Raw genomic sequence first — 9347 nt, forward strand, 5'->3', positions numbered from 1 at the left:
TAATCATTTAATTTGGTGAATTGGATTAATTACCTGAAGTTACCATATCCAAATAGGGAGTCTTAGAAATATCATCAAATGAAATTTGGCCATCATCTCCAAGTATGCCATGTATTTCTGTCCTCAATTTTTTTTGAACATCCGGATGACAAGCAATCTTTAACAAAAATAAAACTTCTACATATTAAAAGTAAATAGTGATTTACTTCACCCTTCCGGGAACTCTTCAAAGTGAAGGAAACACAGGCATATGAGAGAAACAGAATGCCTGAAAGAGTTCGTATGGATGCCTGAAAAAATGTCACAACAAAAATTCTAATCTGAACACACAGTGACATTATGGGTTATGTGACGAGGCACCCAGTATCAAAGTGGGCCAAAGTACCATGATGTTTTTTTTACAGGAAGGGCGAAAAACTGTAGTTGAGGCGTCTGATTACAAAAAGCGACAAGTCCACAATTCATTCTTTTCGGGAAACAACGTTTTTATGTTTCAAGATTCAATTATTTGTTTTAATGTGAGATTATTTTTTTCGATGTATTCTATGTCAAAATTAGAACCAAATGGCAATTTGTTTTAGCCGATAAACTCTTAAATGTAATAAATATAGGCAAAATAAAATTGGACGTAACGCTATTTGTAGCTCACTTTTTAATTTACTCCGCATAAGCCACATATTTCCGTGGCACTGTCATGAGTTTACCAGATGCTACAGCATGGGAGACGCCCTTTTCAATATTGAACGTTCCCTTATTGGTTGACTTAAACACGCGCGAAATCAACCAAGCTTTAAATAATATGAAACACGGACTTGGCGCTTTTTGTAATAAATCGAGACTTAAAATATTTTTTTTCGTAGGGTAATGTCGGGTTTTGGAATTTATAGATCAATACATATTGTGTAAAATTACCAAATGTGGACTTATCGCTTTTTGGAATTAGACGCCTCAGTTATACTTTTGACAATGTAGGTAGGTATATTATAGTATTATATTTTTCTTAAGGGCGGACGTGCTCAGCGTGGGTCAAAATGGAACTTTTATTCTATTTTCAAAGCATGATCCTGGACATTCCTTAAACGTTGTAGATAATCTATTTATATAATTTTGAAGCCTTATTATCCTTTATATTTATTTTAAACATTTGATGACTGCATAAAGTATTTTTATTACATAAAATAGTATTCTTTTATACCTCTCGCTCTAATGTTTTAGAATATAGTCATATTTCAGTACATAAATTTGCAGTAGTGTTAAGATTTTTTACGTTTATTAATTTTTAAATGCATTTATAAAACCATCAGTATAATTTATGTCGACATTATTATAGTGAAATATTAACGATAAAAAATGATATTGATAATCTCTGTGATCCCAAATTTGACAAGAATTAGGCATTTTATTATTCAAAAAATGGGCAAGATTACATTTGAAGATAATTCTAAAGATACTAATAGTAAGCTAAGTAACAATTACAATAAAACTGTCTATCTCACTCTAAAATGTATCACAGCCAAGAGAGGTGCTGTTAAAACATAGCACTTATTGTAACAATAAATTACAACTAACTTATTGTAATTGTTACAATAAGTGCTAATACTGGATACTTTCCAACTCTAGATAGTGACCGAAAGCAGTCTTGTGTATAGAATAGATGCGCTGAATACTTTCAAATTGTCAATTATATAATTAAATAATTAAATTAAATTAATTATAAAAAATAATTATATATAAGAGTAACTTTATTAATAAAGCTCAATTTGACATCTAAAATAATATGCTCTCAGCCACTTTTGATACTGACCATTCAGCTTGGACGTTTTTGATAATAAGTAAATAAAAATTGAAGCATGACAGATCTTGCAGATGAAAGATGTGTTATGGCGACCATATTGGATTTTGTATATTTTTAGGCTCGTCAATCCTTTGACTGTTTTTGATATTCATACTGTCATTTTCTGTGTTGTTGTTTCGGATGTTGATATATTCCATCTACGTGAGAATGAGAATAGGTGGACGTTATTTTATAAATTCTTAAAATAGGGTCTGCTTAACTCATCCGGTGTACTTCCTTGTACCTATATACTTCATATTTTTTGTATTTACACATTTATACTATAGAATAACTTAATATTGCATAATTACAATATTACATAATACTTTTTTAATAATATTTATTTGTTTCTAAATGTCATGTTGTGAACGTCTTAAACTTATAATTTGTAATGTCCACAATATGTAAAATAAATTAAAATTGAAATTGAAATTAAATTAAAATTGAAAATTTCCTCCGTCTTCGAAAGTGAAAAGATGCTGTCACTTTGTTTCTTTGTATGGTTTTTCGTCTGGATTCGGGACTTGGAGGTGAACAAATAACACACCGGAATTGGGGTCAGAAACGACGAGTTTTAATTGTGTTAATATCTACTAGGTTACTACATTTATATCATTTTTTCACGGAGGACGAAATGTATATGTTTACGATTTGGCTGTCTGCCGCATTCTGCCCGCCATTTTTTTTTGCTCCCAGTGAGAAGCGTTGTCGAAAAGGCGACAACGTTGCAGATATTTTTAAACGGCCGGGATTTACAGCATTGCCGGCTTTATTATTATTTATTTTCGTGATCAACCCTTACTATTTGTTGGTTTGGTACCAGTTTGGGCCTCTCCAGATTCACAGAGACATCCCCAAATAGGGACCATTTGGGAATGTAACAATACACATTTTATAAGTCGATTTAGCATACTTAGGTTCTGGCCGTTTTTGATGCACGAAAATTATAAGAGTGGTAGATAATGATATAAAGAATTTTTCGGCATTAAAATGTAAAAAACGCTGAAAAGTGCATTTGGCCCACTTTGATACTGGGCGCCTCAGTCACCGTAGAGACAAGGATGGGTTAATATGGTAATAAGAGAAAGTATGTTGAAGCTTTGGCCCCATATTAATAAATCTATTTTTAGTTGCTTTGAAACTGGACCAAGAACGCACGCCCACTACAGCAATTAGACGTTGCGTCCTTACCCAGCTATACACCGTACAAATCTCACATCAACTGTCTCCCCAACTTCCTGCGGGTACGGTCTGTACATGGTGAGTGCGCGCTGTAAAACTCGATGCTCTTACCTCAAATAAGGCATATCCGAGAAGTCCACTAGATGTTTCTGCTCCATCCAACAACATTCCAAATATTTTTCCTGCTAAATCCAACTGGGAGAAACCTGAAATATAAAATATTTAAAATGCTAATGATGGATGCTGAGGATTCAAACATGATATAACTAAGCATTTTATTCCTAATATTGCATTATATCCCTTAGACATGGTGTATACCAGGGTTGGCGAACCTTTTTACGTACGCGTGCCAAAATTTTCCATATATTATTTGTTGACTGTCTGACGTGCCGAGTAGTTTTACATTGGAAAAAAATAGTAAGAATTCTATTAAAAAGTTCAAAAATTGTTAAGAATTGCTCCGATCAGATGAGGCATTCTCTTGCTATAATGGTCTCAAGCATTTTAAATGGTTGTAAAATCGATCAAAATCAGAGGTAGAGTGAGAGAGGACCCCCGCCGCCTGTTGAGGTCAGTGCGATAATATTATGTGGGACGCAGAAAACCTAAGGACCGACCTATGCAATTTAAATTAAACGTGATGCTTATTCTTGAAGAGCCTGCCTGCCTGCCTGCAATTTTTAATACAATGTGATGTATCATTTATGCATGAATTTCGTCGTTTCCATTTGCGCATCGATTGGTAAATATTATAAAAAACAGGAAAAAATACGCATGGCTATGTCGTCATTATTTTTTAATATATATTTACAGTATAACCTCGTTTTTACGTGCCCGGAATTCACGTTTTCCCGGCAATTGCGTGTTTTTTTTTCAGTCCCGATGTATTTCAGTACATTTAATACCCGCATTTACGTTTTTCTTTCCCGCGATTTACGTCGGAAATATTTAAAATATGCGAGTTACGCGCGTTTATCCAGTGTGATGTTATAGAAGGCTGGGAAAGGATTTCAGACCAACCCCTGGAGGATTATGTAAACCTTGGTGGAAGTTGATGACATTGTTGACAGTCATTTAACACCAGCAGACTTGTCTGCTGAAGAACTGTCTGATGAAGAAGAGGTTGATATTCCAACAAAAGAAGAAGCAATGAGGTTCATCGAGGGTTTAAAAACCTACTTTACAAGCTTTGCTGTGGGTCTATTCTATACTTATCGACCGCTAAAGTGAGAAAGTAATAAATATTATCATAGGTACTTAGGGTAGGTTTGTATCAAAATATTAGCACTTATTGTAACAATTACACGAAATTGGTTTTTATTGTTGCAATAAGTGCTATATTTTAACAGCACCTATCTTGCTGCTGTTGAAATATCGCACTTATTGCAACAATAAAAACCAACTTCGTGTAATTGTTACAATAAGTGCTAATATTTTGATACAAATCTACCCTAAGTTTGATACAATTTATCACTTTAGTGTTCGATAAGTATAGAATAGACCCACTGATATTCAAGATGACACTTTTAAATGTTTATATAGTCTTGAAAGAGAATTACATAACAAAAAAACAAAAATGCAACAAACATGATTTTTTTAATAAAAAAATAAAAAAAAATTCATTAAAAATTTTAATTGAATGTTGTTTTTTAATAAAACGTTTTTTTTTAGAAACATAAAATTTAAATGTTTTTTTTTTCAATACCCCCCTTTTACATTTTCCCTCCAATTAGGTTTTTTTTTCAGTCCCTTAAAAAACATAAAATAGGGGTTATACTGTACATTATTTATTATTTCCATTATTAATCATTTATTAATAGTAATTATCTATTACTTCCATTTTATTATTGCAAACAAACAGTTACGCACCAACATAATATGATAGCGCCTGTACATGTGCATGGATTTTCTGGCAGCAATAGTGTGTATTTAAAACTATCGTGACAATAAATTGCTGTTTACACGAGCTGACTATCTCTCCAATCTCATTCTTCAAGAGGAAGCGAGACGCGATGTTGTCATTTTATGGTACTATTTGACAGGTCGTAAAATCGCTTAACCTTTCTCTCAGCGTTGTAGTTCGTTTTATTGCCAGCAGGTTCGCCACCATCGTTCTACAATTCAGAAGCTTCTGAACTTTTTTGATTCATGCATGCAATCTTGCAACTGCAGGATAATACATGTTCACACGTACATTTTCTTGCTATGGTCGCGATAATACGTACTGTCAGCAGTAAATCCATACACATGTAAATAGAGAATTAATAAATCATATTATACCTAGCAAAATCAAATATTTAATACTAGGTATTTATTTATTTATATTTAACACAAAGTGTATTCATGAATTTCTTGAACAGAAGCTCTACTGCTGGTGTGCCCGAATGAAGGTATTGAACATGGTGATGGAAGAACTATTTGAGATAATATACATATCATTGTAAAAGGGCGTTAAAAATGTTGGACTTCGTCTTAGGTATAGGTAAATCATTCTACAGTGGCACCATAGGCGATTCGCGCATGTATTGAATTGCTTGCGACAATGCCTGTTTCAATGCTAGCAAACAATACCACTACAACTGCAAGCCGCATTTGCCGTACCCATGGTGCCTCTGTAAAACGATTTACCTATACTTCCCGGGTCTTTTCGGATGGTACTGTATTAAAAATATTTTATAATTTCTTAGTTAGAAGCAGGCTTGAGAGTGGGTTAATTGTTTGGGTCCCGCATCAGTTGAAATACGACCTTATGGTGGAGCGGTTCAATATAAATTTTTGAGACTCCTTTATTTGAGGTTATATGGATACTATCCGTGGCGTTATCCAACTGGCTTTCTCTTAAGTATGCTTATATACTGTAGTTTAAGTGTTAGAAGATATCAATATTTGGCCACGTATTTTTTTCGACGTGATGAGAATTCTACTATTCTTGGTAGTATTGACTTGTGTGTCCCTGATCTTAGAAATCGGAAGCATCAGTTTTTTGTTCTCCCAAGGTGCAGAAATAACCTGCCATTGGTAGGGCAATAACTCTGTTCAACCAAATCTCTTCGGATGTTGATATATTCCACCTACGTGAGAATGAGTATACCTAGGTGGGCGTTGTTTTATAAATTCTTAAAATACGGTCTACTTAGCTCATTCGGTGTGCTTCCATGCTTTATAATTTTTATAATTTTAGTACCTACCTATTTACTTTTTATAGGTACTGTTTTTTGTGATATTGCATATATTTCTTTCTTCTTTAAGCTGTTTTAATATCTTTTTTTTTTTGCTTTAAAATGTGTACTTCCTTGTATCTAATTTATAATTTGTAATGTTCACTAAGTATATGTAAAAATAAATAAATTTGAATTTGAATTTATCATTAAGGAACGCATGGAAAAGTTTGATTACGTTTTTTCAAATGTTAATTGGGGACATAAAACTGTATCATAGCTATAACATCAAGCAGCTGAATTAATAAAATTACATGTTTGTCTCATTTTATTGTTAAAAACAAAAAATATATTCTACGCATGATGTTTCAATAAAAACTGTATTTTTTTCTGTTAGATGTGACATTATTATAGTAAATTGTGGACGTGTCAGTTTTTGGTAATATGACACTTTGGAGACGTATGTTAAAATATTAAACAGTAATACCAACCTTAGAGACAATAACTTCGCTAACCATGGAGCCATCATAATGATTATAAATTTTAAACCTTCCCAGAATGATGGGATGAATAACAATTGGGTTATTTTACAGAATGGGTTATCATTTTTAATAAACGAATTTGTCCTTACACCAAAAAATCCATAAACAATATTGTCGGTGAAAAAATTAACAGCCAGCTGTAACAAAAGAAAACAAGAAAAACATAGACGTTTGTAAATAGTTTTTATAGATTGTTTATTTTGTTTGCAAACAAACGTATGTCGTTTTGAACAATTAGAATAAAATTTTCCATGAGAACATTATACTTAATGACGAGGGATTGTTCAATGCAATCAAAAAGCAGATGCCGTCCATGTACTGCCCGTGTTAGTAGTGAAGTAGTGAAATTTTTATCTTTCATTATCTCAGAAAAGAAGCCGATAAGCATAATATATTTTTCTTTACTTTTTTTATCTCGAAACCAATCATGAAGAATAGATTGGTGAAAATATCAGATCGAATGTACCAATGACAAAAAAGATGAGTGAGTGGTGGCAATGTAAATTGAGCAATCCGCATGGACCTTCTGCCTCGTCATACTGAATGGGCTCTGCAGTTCATATTGTATTTTAGTTGAGTGGTCGAATCACTCGAATAAATAACTCGCACGCCTTTGGATCGCTGCCTCCTGAAGCTTTATGATTTTTGGTTTAAAAGTTAATTTACCTACCTCTCTTGCGTCATAATGTGCGTTTGGTAGAGTCTTGATGCATTCTTTGAAATGGTTAACCATTACTTGACAGTTCTCCTGCATTCTATTGTAGGCGTTCTTTAGTTTTCCTTGCGTCATGGTGGAGGTCCACTATCCTCGGTATACTTTCCACTCGTCACCTCGAGCACCAAATGGATTGGTCGCCCATATCGGATCTGTCTTCGGATCCACCTGATAAATATTTTTGTAAATTAATAAATATCATAATAAATAATAAAAAATCAGAATGGCTTACCATATCACAGAATTTTATTACATCACCCTATTTGCCTACAGATTTTCCAATATCGTAGTTACAACGCCCAATGAAATCTACATCTCTGAATGACCGCAGGGCTATAAAACAGGTATGTATAGGGGTTACATGTAAATTTAACTGAAAAATTTCACCGTAGCACAGTTTGCCATGAGCTTTCAATCAGAAAGAGATGACCGTATACTATACTGTCTCCAATTTTATTAGATTAAATATGAACATTTATTCAATTTTCATGGCTGATTTAATCCGAAAAATATTTAACATAATTTGATATTTTTGAATGATTATTCAGCGCTCCGGTTCGTAAGATTTTCTATTTCGAGCACTGGTTGAAACTCTTTCTACTTTTAATTGTCTAACATTCGAGTCAATTGGATGTCTGTAACAACTTCCATCGGCACGTCAAAGTTGTCTTGACTTGCACACATTAACACTGTTTAGTTTTTAAATGTCATTTTTGGTACTTTACAGAGACACAAGTAACAAATTTGACACCATCTTGATTATTTGACTGTGTTTATGACTATGTGTTAAACTTAAATTGACACATGAGAACATTCTTTTCAATTTCTTATTCAATATTCAACAAAAATCGCCTCATGAGAATGCAGCATATTATGTTACCTAGCATAAGAATTGATAAATAACACCACTGCGCTGCAAGTTTCATCATAATTCAAGCTTCACATTTTAGGACATTAGGAAATGGGGTTATCGAATCGAGACACAGGGGCTTTTTCTTTAAATTTATTTATTCTCCCAATAAATCTTTCACCATTTAGATATTATGTCGTTAAGTAAATTGGATAACACAAAAATACGCAACAAGCTGAAGATATGAAGAATCTGAGCCATCGGCATGGCCCCCACAAGGGAAGGCTGACAGGGGTCTAGCCAAGGGGTCCGGGCTCAGGAGGGGCCCGGTAGGGATTGCAATACCGAATGAAAATGTCAATACCGGTTTTTCGGTATTTCTTATTGAATACCGGTATTTCTTAAACATTAGAAAAAACCGAAGTAGGTGCTTATCATAATGTGCTTATTAATAAATAAATCTATTAAAATCTTTTTAAAATATCATTTTATAGCAAAAACCTACATACATACATTTAAAAATATGTATTGATCATAATTCTAGAACTAGTGATTTTTTACAAATAATTTGAATATATTGATAATTTTAATTAAAGCCCTCAAAAGTTCATCGAGGGCAAATAAGTCCGGCTGCAGGAAAACCTTCTTAAATTCAACGCTTGTACAGTCATCAATAATTATTATAGAATAATTATTGAACATTTTTGTCACGGATGTTTTCAATTTCGAAATAATATTATGATAATTCATTGCGACAATTAGGTACTTATAATATGATGATGAGACGAAATTGAAGATGAGAGGATAAAATTTGTTTTATTATTTTTTCACCTCTGTTGGATTCACTCAATATATTTGCATTTTAGCAGCACATAACTTATAATTCATTTTCAAAAACGCAAACGAGTGTGCTTGCTTTCTTAATACCGAAAATTCCGGTATTTTGGATTTTTAAAACCGGTATTTCGGTATTGGTAAATACTGGAATCACGGTTTTGAAATACCGGTATTGCAATCCCTAGGGCCTGGCATGGTTTGTCAACTCGATAAGTGAGATAAACACACA

The sequence above is a fragment of the Rhyacophila brunnea genome, unplaced genomic scaffold (assembly GCF_057557595.1).
Source record: "Rhyacophila brunnea isolate RB1 unplaced genomic scaffold, BYU_Rbru_1.0 scaffold_18, whole genome shotgun sequence".
NCBI lineage: Eukaryota > Metazoa > Arthropoda > Insecta > Trichoptera > Rhyacophilidae > Rhyacophila > Rhyacophila brunnea.